Source organism: Dendrobates tinctorius, unplaced genomic scaffold, assembly GCF_039654945.1.
Source record: "Dendrobates tinctorius isolate UK_male_01 unplaced genomic scaffold, ASM3965494v1 ptg000120l, whole genome shotgun sequence".
In the NCBI taxonomy this organism is placed as follows: Eukaryota; Metazoa; Chordata; class Amphibia; order Anura; family Dendrobatidae; genus Dendrobates; species Dendrobates tinctorius.
In genome coordinates this window covers 5,340,623-5,352,789 of record NW_027361788.1, presented here as the reverse complement: position 1 = coordinate 5,352,789, position 12,167 = coordinate 5,340,623, and positions in this window count along the sequence as shown.

Sequence of the window (12,167 nt, the reverse complement as noted above, 5' to 3'; positions counted from 1 at the left end):
TAGAAATAATATACTGTTCAAAAAAATAAAGGGAACACAAACATCCTGTTGCAAATGGAATAGTGTTCCCTTTATTTTTTTGAGCACTATAGAATAGATTAATAAATAATTAAAATAATGGACACAAGACATGAATATACAAAAATACCCTGAAGGGGGACCAATGAAGAAACCTACACCAATGGTAAAGTGCTAGTGCATATAGGTAGCTCCAAATCAAGTAAGGAACTATTTTCATAGTAAACAATGCAAATACAATATTGACGTTAAAACATTGCTCTTTGTAGGGAAGCAAAGAGCTTTGACATCGTACAGAAAATTAATACTGTGACAGAGTGCCGAAGGGCATCTTTTAATGACTATAACCTTGACTAAGAAACTTGACTAAACGCAGTGTTACATATGAAGTAGTATTACCTAGATTGTGGCGCTATAACAGCGAGCACTGAAACATGGCAGACAATGCGGGTGGTCCGTGGTTTCCCTGCTCCCCGAAGCACGTTTCGCCCATAGCTTCTTCTGGGGGCGTGTGGCCCTTATTTTAATTATTTATTAATAAACATTAAATTTTAATTTGATATTTTGGTTCTCTTCATGCAGCCTGCTGTTTAATTACAGTTTGGCTAATTGTGATTCTACTATTCTGAAGTGCCATCTTGTGTAATATATAGGACTGTTTTTTGGTGTAACGACATACTACATGTGGTCTACATTTAAGATAAAAAATTGTGTTATCAACGCGTTTCAGGTGTCACAGCACTAAGGGTGCTGTGACACCTGAAATGCGTTAACGCAATTTTTTGTCCGTACTATGCTGAATTTTATCCTCTATTTTTGCAAAAATCTGAGTGAATAAAGAGTTGTTTTTTGCTTCATCGTTGAGCTGTATTTTCTCTTCATTGGAATTCTATACACAGTTCCGTGCTCCTAGCCTCATGATGTCCTGATCGGTGAGCTGTATTGTTTTATATACATTCAATATACCCCACACATCTGGAAGATGGGTAAAACGTGCAGTTTCGTCTGTTACATACTTAAAATAGACAAATCACCGGGCCTGAATGTCATACACCACCGAGTTCTGCAATAATTTTAATACCTTAATAGACAGACCAGTATTTCTAAGAATCACGGATTCCATAATAGCAGGGTCTGTACCACAGGAGGGTGCATAGCAAATGTGGTGCCAATATTTAAAAAAGAGACAGAACCTCAGCCTGGAAAGTTGACAAGTTTAAGCTCTACTATGGACAACATTTTTGAGGGCTTTCTAAAAGATGCTATCATGAAGTATCTCAATAAAAATAACCTTCTAACCCAGTAGCAACTTGGCTTTATGACGGATTGGTCCTATAAAAGTAATCTTATCAGCTTCTATGAGGAGGTAAGATGCAGACTGGACCAGAGAAAGGCCAAGGAGTTTGTGTATAAGGACTTTTGAAAGGCGTTTGATATAGTGCCACATAAAAAGTTGTTACATAAAATGAGAACAATGGGACTAGGAGAAAATGTGTGTAACTGAGTTAACAACTGACTTAGTGATAAAAACAGATGGTGATTGTTAATGGAATACACTAAGATTGGGTCACAGTTAACAGTGAGGTACCACAGGGGTCAGTATTGGGCCCTCTTCTATTCAACATATTTATTAATGACCTTGTAAAAGACATTCAGAGTAGAATTTCAATATTTCTTGATGATGCTAAACTCTTCAAGGTAATTAGCAAAGAGCAAAACAATTTACTGTAATATTGCAGAGAGAAGCTGGAGACTTTTGCAGAGAAATGGTAATTGAAGTTTAATGCATTTAATGTAGATAAATATAAGATAATGTACAGTCATGTAATACATGGTCAAACTGCCACTGGAAAAGATTTGGATTTATGTGAAGCAACAAATTCAATTTTAGTGACCAGTGCCAGAGAGCTGCTGACAAAGCAAATAAAATAGTGGGATGCGTTAAAAGAGGTATGACAAGAGCATAGTTTTCCTCTATATAAGTCACCAGTGAGGCCACACTAAGAATACCGTGTACAGTTTTGGGCTCTGGTGTATAAGAAGGATATAGCTGACCTAGGGCGGGTGCAGAAAAGAGTGACCGAGGTTATTAAGAGAATGTATGAACTACAACCCAGATAGATTATCAAATTTTCAGTTATTCCATTTGGAAAAATTTGTCAATGTTATTACAATGTACATGTATATGAGGGGACAGTACAGAGATCTTTCTAATGATCATTATATACCTAGACCTGCAACAATGGAAAAAGGGCATCTTCTATGTCTTGAGCAAGAAAGATTAATCACATCACAGATGGCAAACTTTTACGGTAAGAGAAGTGAGATTATGGAACACGCTGCCATATGATGTTGTAATGTTCACTAAAAAATTTTCAAAGAGGGCCTGGATGTCTTTCTTGAAAACTATAAATTCCATGGATGGGACGTTGATCCAGTGAACTTGTCTGATTGCTGTAAGTGGCGTTGGGAAGGAATTTTTCCTCTAAAATGAGACAGTTAATATTTGCCTCATGGAGTTTTTGCATTAATCTAAATCAACACATTATGGCATAGACCAAATTTGCCAAACGTTCTTCAAATCCATGATTGGATCTGGATCTATCAACTGGGTTTGGAAGTCATGGATTTAAACACGGCTAGCCTTAGGGGTTTGAGTGGGCTCCAATTTCTAAGGGCTGCTGCCAAAAGTACAGCCACATGGCGCACTTTACACGTCATCATGCCTCCTACCATTGCAAGCAGCTAGGTACTGTAAGCAGGTTGCGGGATGCAGTGACACAAGAGAGGCAGAGCAAGGCTTAACAGTTTTAATTTAACTGGGGATATTCTGCGCAGGGAGGTAAACAGTTAAATGAGGGTTAAGCAATTCAAGGGTAGCCAATAGGTAAAGCTAATGAGCAATAAACAAGGTAAGTTCAATTCCTTAACCCCTTAGTGACAGAGCCAATTTGCAGCTTAGGCTAGGTTCTAGTGGTATCCATTTAACGCATCCGTCACTAAGCGGCACTAACGCTATGTATCGGATGCGTTAACGCACCCATTGCCAGCAATTATAGTAATGCATCCTAATGCACGTTAAATTCGGCATGCATTAGCGATGTTCCATTACTTTGTGACGCACCCTCGAACGCGATCTACCGCGTTTTCGGGTGCGTTGGGTCTAACGCACAGCGAACGGACGCGTTCGCTGTGCCTAGACCTCCTTTGCTAATGCATGCCGACGCAAGGGTACCTTGCGTTAGAGCATGCGTTAGTGTGATTGACGAAAATAGTCAATTTTGACCATCAGCGTTAGCGCATCCGTTTAACGGATGTGTTAAATGGATGCCACTAACGCAATGGGAATCTAGCCCTAATGACCAGGTCAATTTTTACAATTCTGACCACTGTCACTTTATGAGGCTATAACTCTGGAACGCTTTAGTAGCGGATCCTGCTGATTCTGAGATTGCTTTTGCGTGACATATTGCACTTCATGTTAGTAGTAAAATTTCTTCGATATGACTTGCGTTTATTTATGAAAAAGATGGAAATATGGCAAAAAAAATTTAAATTTTTAAAATTTTAATTTTTATGCCCTTAAATCAGAGAGATATGTCACAAAAAATACTTAATAAATAACATTTCCCCTACGTCTACTTTACATCAGTACTATTTTGGAAACAAATTTTTTTTTGTTAGGAAGTTATAAAGGTTGAAAGTTGACCAGCGATTTCACATTTTTTTAAAAAAAATTACAAAACCATTTTTTCTTAGGAACCACATCACATTGAAAGTCACTTTGAGGGTTGTACATGACAGAAAATACCCAAAAGATACACCATTTTAAAAACTGCACTGCTCAAGGTGCTCAAAACCACATTCAAGAAGTTTATTTACCCTTTACGTGCTTCACGGGAGCTGACGCAATGTCGAATGAAATCATTAACATTTAACTATTTTTTTTTTAAAACATTTTAATTCAGAAACAATTTTTTATTTTCACAAGTGTAAAAAGAGTAAATGAACCTCAAAATTTGTTGTGCAATTTCTCCTGAATACGCTGATACCCCATATGTGGGGGTAAACCACTGTTTGGGCGCACGGCAGAGCTTGGAAGGGAAGGAGCGCCGTTTGACTTTTTCAATGCAGAATTGGCTGGAATTGAGATTGGACGCCCTGTCGCATATGGAGAGCCCCTGATGTGCTTAAACAGTGGAAACCCCCCACAAGTGACTCCATTTTGGAAACTAGACCCATTAAGGAACTTATTTAGATGTGTGGTGAGCACTTTTAACCCCCAAGTGCTTCACAGAAGTTCATAACGTACAGCCGTGAAAGTATAAAATAATGTTTTTTCCACAAAAATGATCTTTTCACTGTTCTGTCCCCACATGAGGCGAATGGAGGTGTAGTTGATAGGGGCTGGGAGAGATTCCTACCTTCCGTTTCCTCAATGCAGAGCAGACAGGACCATGTTGCTGTTTTGCTGTTCATGCGTCCGGAGAGATGATACACACCAGGGATTGTGAAGTCCAGACTTGTTTATTTGGAAATCTGGACATACAACATATGATTGGTAATGCAGTAGGTTTTCCAGACGTGCAGAATGTTCACAACAAGATGTAAGCAACGAAGTGTGAGCAAAGTGCAGCAAATGTGCAACAAATGTGGTCGAAAAACTGATGCCTTTCACAGCTCAGTACAGGCGTGTCTCTCCCGGGTGAAAATGAAGCTAAGAATGGCTGCAAGCAGGAAGAAGAAGGCGTGAACCTTGACCCGAATGTGAAAGTCATGTAAGAATGAATTAGCTGCAGGCTGCTATACAGAAAAAGGACAGCAGGTGGCAGCAGACAAAATGCAAGACTGTACACAAAGAATGGTAATGTAACACAATCTATATAAACCATACGATCATAACTTTAGACGGAACAGCACACTCACCATCTGAAATTCCGTAAGGGATTTCACTATATTAATGTTTTTGGTTTAAGTAAAGTTCAATAACCTAGAAAAGAAACACAAATATGCATGCAATGATAACTTCAAAACAAGGTAGGTTTCTGAAACAATCCAAAAGGAAACCCATCTTCGGATCGGAGAAGCCGCACTAGGCCAAACTGTCTCTGACCCAATGGTAATCCAATGGACGAAGTACTAGGGCAGTATTCTGTTCATGATTCATCCTACTGGAATGTCCTCAATTGGTAGTGATTTATGGCAGACGTGCCAACCGTGACAGACTTTGTCTCCACGTGAGTTGTGATACGATCTCGCAATGTGGACTAACCTTGCGATAGTCTTGACGAGTTTCATCCAATTGGAGAAGCGTTGGAAGCGCTGGCAACTGAGGCTGGAGGTTGGTTTAGTGTTCGTCGCCAGAGCACTGACTTCAGAGCGGACTTCTGGATTGCCATCCGGATCCTGGATGCTGAAAACGTCCTGGACACATTCACTTCCCTTCTGTTCCAACAGAAACTTAGGACCTGAAAGCCAAGAAGAGTTAGCAAAGGACCTTATAGACATAGGTGTCGTGACATGGTCAGCTGGATTAAGTTCAGATGGGATATAGTGCCATTGTTCAGGCTTGGAAGACCTCCTTATTCTCTCGATGCGGTTACTGATGTACACGTAAAAGCACCTTGTTTGTTTGTAGATGTAACCTAAGACAACCTTACTGTCACTGTAGTATTGTACGTCGTCTATGTTGGTGTCCAGCCCATGCTGTATAAAGTCTGGGAGTTCTACTGCAAGCACGGTGGAACAGAGTTCAAGCCGGGGAATAGTGTGGTCAGGCTTGGGAGCCAACTTAGCCTTGCCGAAGACAGACCCAACGTGATCTTGATTGTCGGGTCCCATCACCTTCAAGTAACATAGTAACATAGTTATTAAGGTTGAAGGACGACTTTAAGTCCATCTAGTTCAACCCATATCCTATCCTAACTTGCTCTAACATGTTGATCCAGAGGAAGGCAAAAAAAACCCATGTGGCAAACAGTAAGCTTCACATTGGGGAAAAAAATTCCTTCCCGACTCCACATACGGCAATCAGACTAGCTCCCTGGATCAACGCAATATTAAGGAAACTAGTGTATATACCCTGTAATATTATACTTTTCAAGAAAGGCATCCAGTCCCTTCTTAAATTTTATTAGGGAATCACTCATTACAACATCATATGGCAGAGAGTTCCATAGTCTCACTGCTCTTACAGTAAAGAATCCGCGTCTGTGAGTATGCTTAAACCTTCTTTCCTCCAGACGTAGAGGATGCCCCCTTGTCCCCGTCACAGGTCTGAGAGTAAAAAGATAATTAGAAAGGTCTTTGCATTGTCCCCGCATATATTTATACATTGTAATAAGATCACCCCTAAGACTTCGATTTTCCAAACTAAATAACCCCAAGTGTAATAACCTGTCTTGGTATTGCAGACCCCCCAGTTCTCTAATAACCTTGGTCGCTCTTCTCTGCACCCGCTCCAGTTCAGCTATGTCTTTCTTACACACCGGAGACCAGAACTGTACACAGTATTCTAAGTGTGGTCGCACTAGTGACTTATATAGAGGTAAAATTATGTTCTCCTCATGAGCATCTATGCCTCTTTTAATGCATCCCATTATTTTATTTGCCTTTGCAGCAGCTGCCTGACACTGGCCACTAAATGTGAGTTTGTCGTCCACCCATACACCCAGGTCTTTTTCAGTGACCGTTTTGCCCAATGTTTTACAATTAAGCACATAATTATACATCTTGTTCATTCTACCCAAGTGCATGACCTTACATTTATCCCCATTAAAGCTCATTTGCCATTTATCAGCCCAAGCTTCTAGTTTACATAAGTCCTCCTGTAATATAAAATTGTCCTCCTCTGTATTGATTACCCTGCAGAGTTTAGTGTCATCTGCAAATATTGAAATTCTACTCTCTATGCCCACTACAAGGTCATTAATAAATATGTTAAAAAGAAGCGGGCCCAAAACTGACCCCTGTGGTACCCCACTGCTAACCGTGACCCAGTCCGAGTGTGCTCCATTAATAACCACCCTTTGTTTCCTATCCCTGAGCCAGCTCTTCACCCACCTACACATATTTTCCCCTATCCCCATTGTTCTCATTTTATGTATCAATCTTTTGTGTGGCACCGTATCAAAAGCTTTTGAAGAGTCCATGAACACCACGTCGACTGCATTCCCTTGGTCCAGTCCTGAACTTACCTCTTCATAAAAGGTTAACAGATTAGTCTGCAATGGCTTCTGTGGATGCCTCTGAGAACACATGGAGTTCTGTCCTAGTGTTAGCAGCAAGTGAGGTTCTGGCGTAGCATCTCGGTATGTGGATTTCATCCAAGGCACACAAAGACTGCTTCCAGGTTTCCCATTTTGGTTCCTTATCAGGGGGAAGTGGGGCATCCCAGTCCTTGACGGTTTCGGAAAGCTGTCTCAGAAGGGATTTACCTTGTATGGTAATTGGTGCTACGAATCCCAGTGGGTCATATAAGCTATTCACCACTGACAGGACGCCACGTTTAGTGAATGGTTTGTCTGCACAGTTGATTTGGAAACTGAAGGTGTTGAGGTTCCACCTCAAGCCTAGGCTTCTCTGCACAGGTGGACAGTCTCGTCTCAGGTCTATGTCCTTGAATCCTGGTGCATGGTCACTTGACTCAAAGGCTCTCATGATAGCTGGGCTGTTTGAAGCAATTTTGTGCAATCTAAGCTTAGCTTGGTACAGCATACCTTGGGCCCTCTTGAATAGGCCAATCGCCACTTCTTCTGTGGGTAGAGATTTTAGTCCATCATCTTCGTAGAAGTCTTTCTCTACAAAGTCTCTGGCATCTGTTCCATATTCGGTCTCTCCTTCTTGAGTGGTTCTCCGCAGGCCATAGGTTGCCACTGTGGGGGAAGGGCTGTTCCCGAATACGTGTACCCTCATGCGATACTCGACCATCTCTTTGCTAAGGTCATTGTCCTTGCACCATAGGAACCTGAGGAAATTCCTATGGTCCTCTCTGACTATGAAACAGTGGAACATCTGTTCAATGTCGGCAGTGATGGCAATGGGCCCTTTCCGGAACCTCATTAACACTCCTACAAGGTTGTTTGTAAGATTAGGCCCATGAGGAGGACATCGTTGAGAGATATGCCTTGATGTTTGGCGCTTGAATCAAAGACATCTCTAATTTGCTTAGGTTTCCGTGGGTGATATACTCCGAATGAGGATAGGTACCAGCACTCCTCGTTTTCCTTTAAGGGAGGCGCTGGCTCCGCATGGTTATTCCGGAATATCTTGCTTATAAAGGTGACAATGAGTTCATTCATCTCCGGTTTGCTGCTAAGTGTGCGCTGGAGAGAGTTGAATCTGGACAAGGCTTGTTCACGATTGTTCGGGAGTCTTACCCTGGTAGCTCAGAAGGGTAGGGGAAAAACTCAGCGATTAGTCTCATCCTTAAGGAACTCATTGTCCATTATCCTGACAAATTCATTGTCTTCCATTGACGGGGCTACTTTGTTGTCATCCTTAGTTGAATAAACACCGATCTTCCCAAGTCGCCTGCATAGGGAGAATGAATGACATCAGGCAGCTGTACGGGATCTGGAGGCTTCTCTTTCACCTCATAGTGATGAGGGCATGGTTTGCAGAAAGTAGTTCGTCCGTCTCGGCGTACATAGGTCTTAAAGGATTCGACTCTTGTTTGGTCCAAGCACACATTTCCTATGATTACCCACCCCAAGTCGAGTCTCTGTGTGTAGGAGGCATAGTCAGGTCCATTGCACTGTTGGTGGACCTTATGTATCCTTAAATTGTCTCTGCCGAGCAGAAGTAGGATTTCAGCATCTGTGTCCATACGTGGGATAACGCTGACTAGGTGCCTTAGGTGTGGTTGGTGGAACGCAGCTTCCGGGGTAGGAATCTCATTCCGTTGGCTGGGTATTTGATCGCATTCGTTTAACGTAGGTAGGGGTATTTCTATGCCTCCGTTGACAGGAGAAGCAATGAAACCTTGTGCCCTCCTGCCACTAGTCTCTATGCGACGTAAGCAAGTATTCAGAGTATAGGGCATTGCTGGTCCCTTGATTCCAAAGGCTTCAAAGAACTTAGGTCCAGCTAGGGATTGATTGCTCTGATCGTCAATGATGGAATACATTTTTACTGCCTTCTCTGGTTGCCCTTCTGGATAAACTCTGGTCAGGCATATCCTGGCACAGCATTTATCACTTTGGCTCTCCCCACATACCTCTGAGCATGAGCAGCAGACCGCCGTAGTAGACTTGGCGTTATTCTGTGGCTCCCCGCCATGGCTTGTAGCTGGACTAGAGGTAACTGCGAATGCTGGATCGCTGGTGGCTGAGGTTGTCTGCAAAGCTGATGGGTGTTTGTCACTATGACACTCTTCACACTTAATGGCAGATTTACAGTCCTTGGCCATGTGTTCTAATGAGGTGCAGCACTTGAAACATACCTCAAGTTCACTGAGGATTTTCTTGCGCTCCTTCATGGTTTTGGACCTGAAGCCTCTACATTTGTTTAACGAGTATGGTTTTTTGTGAATGGGACACTCACGATTGAAAGACTTATCTCTCGACGGAATGGTGTACTGTTTATCAGCAGTTACTGCAGGTGGTGGCAGGTTAATCTTTCTGACACTTATACTGCTCCCCAAGTCCTTGCGTCTATGTGTGACTCTTTCATACCTTGATGACGGTGTTGCTGGAGCTGCAGTGTTAGATTCCAGGAAGTCAAGGCTAGGGTTATTCCTCATTTGGGTCTGTTCGTCGACAAACTTGCAGAACTGATTGAACGGAGGAAAGGTGACATCATGTGACCTTTTGTACCTGGAAACGCACACTGCCCACTTCTCTTGCAGACTATGTGGCGGCTTTGAGACGATTGGGTTCACCCCATGGGCGGTGTCCAGGTAGCACAATCCCGACAGACAAGGGTCTCTTTTTGCGAGTTCCAGCTCCATAAGCAGATCGCTTAAGTCCAGAAGCTTGTGGGCTTCCTTAAGGTTGATCCTTGGAACGTTCGGCAGTCTCTTGAATAGGGACTTTTCTATGACTTCAGCACTGCCATAGGTTCTTTTGAGTTTCAGACAGGCAGCAGCGAGATCTGCTTCAGCTTGCCCCATGTAGACGGTATGAAGGCACTTGATACGGTTTGTGGGGTCAGGACCCAACCATTTTACCATGAGGTCGAGCTCCTGTTCTGCGGGTAGGTTGAGGTCAGCAATGGTGGCCTTGAAGGTTGCTTTCCAGGCTCTGTAGTTCTCTGCACAGTCGTCAAACTTTGAGAGGCTGTTGCTGATTAGATCTTTGCTCACCATAAACCTGGGAAACTCGGACATGTCCGATCCTTCATTCCTTGTTACCCTGTTAGCTTGTGTTGCCCCTCGGGCGCATGGAAGGGTGAATTGTTCCCGGGTAGAATGATGTTGCTGCAGGGTTAAGCTGTGGTTTAACCTCTGGAGATTTCGATGACTGCCTCTTGAACTGTGGAGATGGACTGGACTGCGTCTTGTGATGATTGCTGCTCCTTAGGGGACGGATTATGGCATTGGTCTTGGGTCTCTGCAGATGCTGAGGGTGACACTGGTACCGTAAGTTGGACTGACTTGGACATTTCCACATTGTTGGGTTGAACGTTGCAGGAGGTGTGTGCTGCAGATATCTGTTTCTGCATGTAAATCACTGGTACGGACGGCTGGGTCCTCTTCTTCCAGTGATGGTAGGGTCGAGGTTTTGCTTCAATGCTTGCTCGAGTAATTTTACTGCAGCTAATGTGATTTTTTTCCTCCATTTCTGTTTGAAGAATCTTTGCCCAAGCCTTTGCTTCTGTTTGAAGGATCTTTGCTTGGGCCTCTGCTTCTGCTTTCTTAGCTTCTGCCTTTGCTTCTGCTTTCGCTTTCTTGGCTTCTGCCTCTGCTTTTGCTTTCTTGGCTTCTGCCTCTGCTTCTGCTTTTTTGCTTTCTGCCTCTGCTTTCTTGGCTTCTGCCTGCCTCTGCTTTCTTGGTTTCTGCCTCTGCTTCTGCTTTCTTTTCTGTGTAGGAGCATTTTAGTTTGGATCGCTCTGCATTTAAACGGGCCTCTAGGATTCTGTCACTGATGGTTGAAGTTCTTGAGCAGGATGATTTGTATGACCGAGAAGAGTGCTTTGATGAACCTTACCTGTGAGATCTAGCTTCTTGCAGATAAATGATACGGAGCTCCGCTTTATCTTTGGCGCCTTGCACAGCCGTGTCCCTTTCTCTTTCTGTGGAATCCACTTTGCTTAACTCTGATGAGGCTTCATCAATATTAGAGTCTTTTAGGAAGGCAACGTACCTTGCGGACAGTCTCTTGTATCTTCCGTGGGCTGTGTCTAGCCATTTTATAGTGTCCTGTAGACTCGCTGCATCATATTTGTGGTGTTGGATGCTTGACATGAGGGAGATGACTCATTCCCATAGGTCATCCAGGTTGTCATTGAACTCATCCTTCGTATTGTGATAGTTTTCGACAGCCTTTATGGTTGGTTTGACAGAGCGTATTGGTCGTGAGTCTTGGTCTGTTTGTGAAGCTAGCTCTGTTTCCCCCTCTTCATAATGGGCAGTATCAGGTTGTATTTGCTCTGTTTCAGCAGTGGGAGACAATGCAGAGTCTTTTTCGGCCATTTTGATTTAAGGTGCACTGTCTCTTTAAGAAGCTGAACTTTTGAATTGGGGGCTGGAAAATGTAGTGCAACTTAGTTAAGACATCTTGATGAGATTCCCAATGTGTTTTTAGAGAATTGTGGGGTTTTGCATTCTGACAATCTGCAGCGATGTTGTATAATATACAGAGAGTCTCTATGCACAATGTGGTCTGGGGTGACGCTGCAGAGCTTTTTTTTAGCAGAGCAAGGCTGCAGTATGTGAGCAGAGATAAGAGAATAGTCCAATGAACATAGTGGATAGGAGGATTGAAAAGTATTATAATGGACACAGCCACAATCTCACATATCCACCATAATAACGACAGAAAAAAGACCAACTGCAATGTGAACTCACAGACAAAAGGCAAATACAGTCAAAAGGTCAAACACCAAGTAAAAACAATTTTATTGGTATGTATAAAAATATGTATACACATATATACAGACAAACATGCATGGAAAAGGGCTGAAGGATGGAAAAAGGCTATATCAATCAC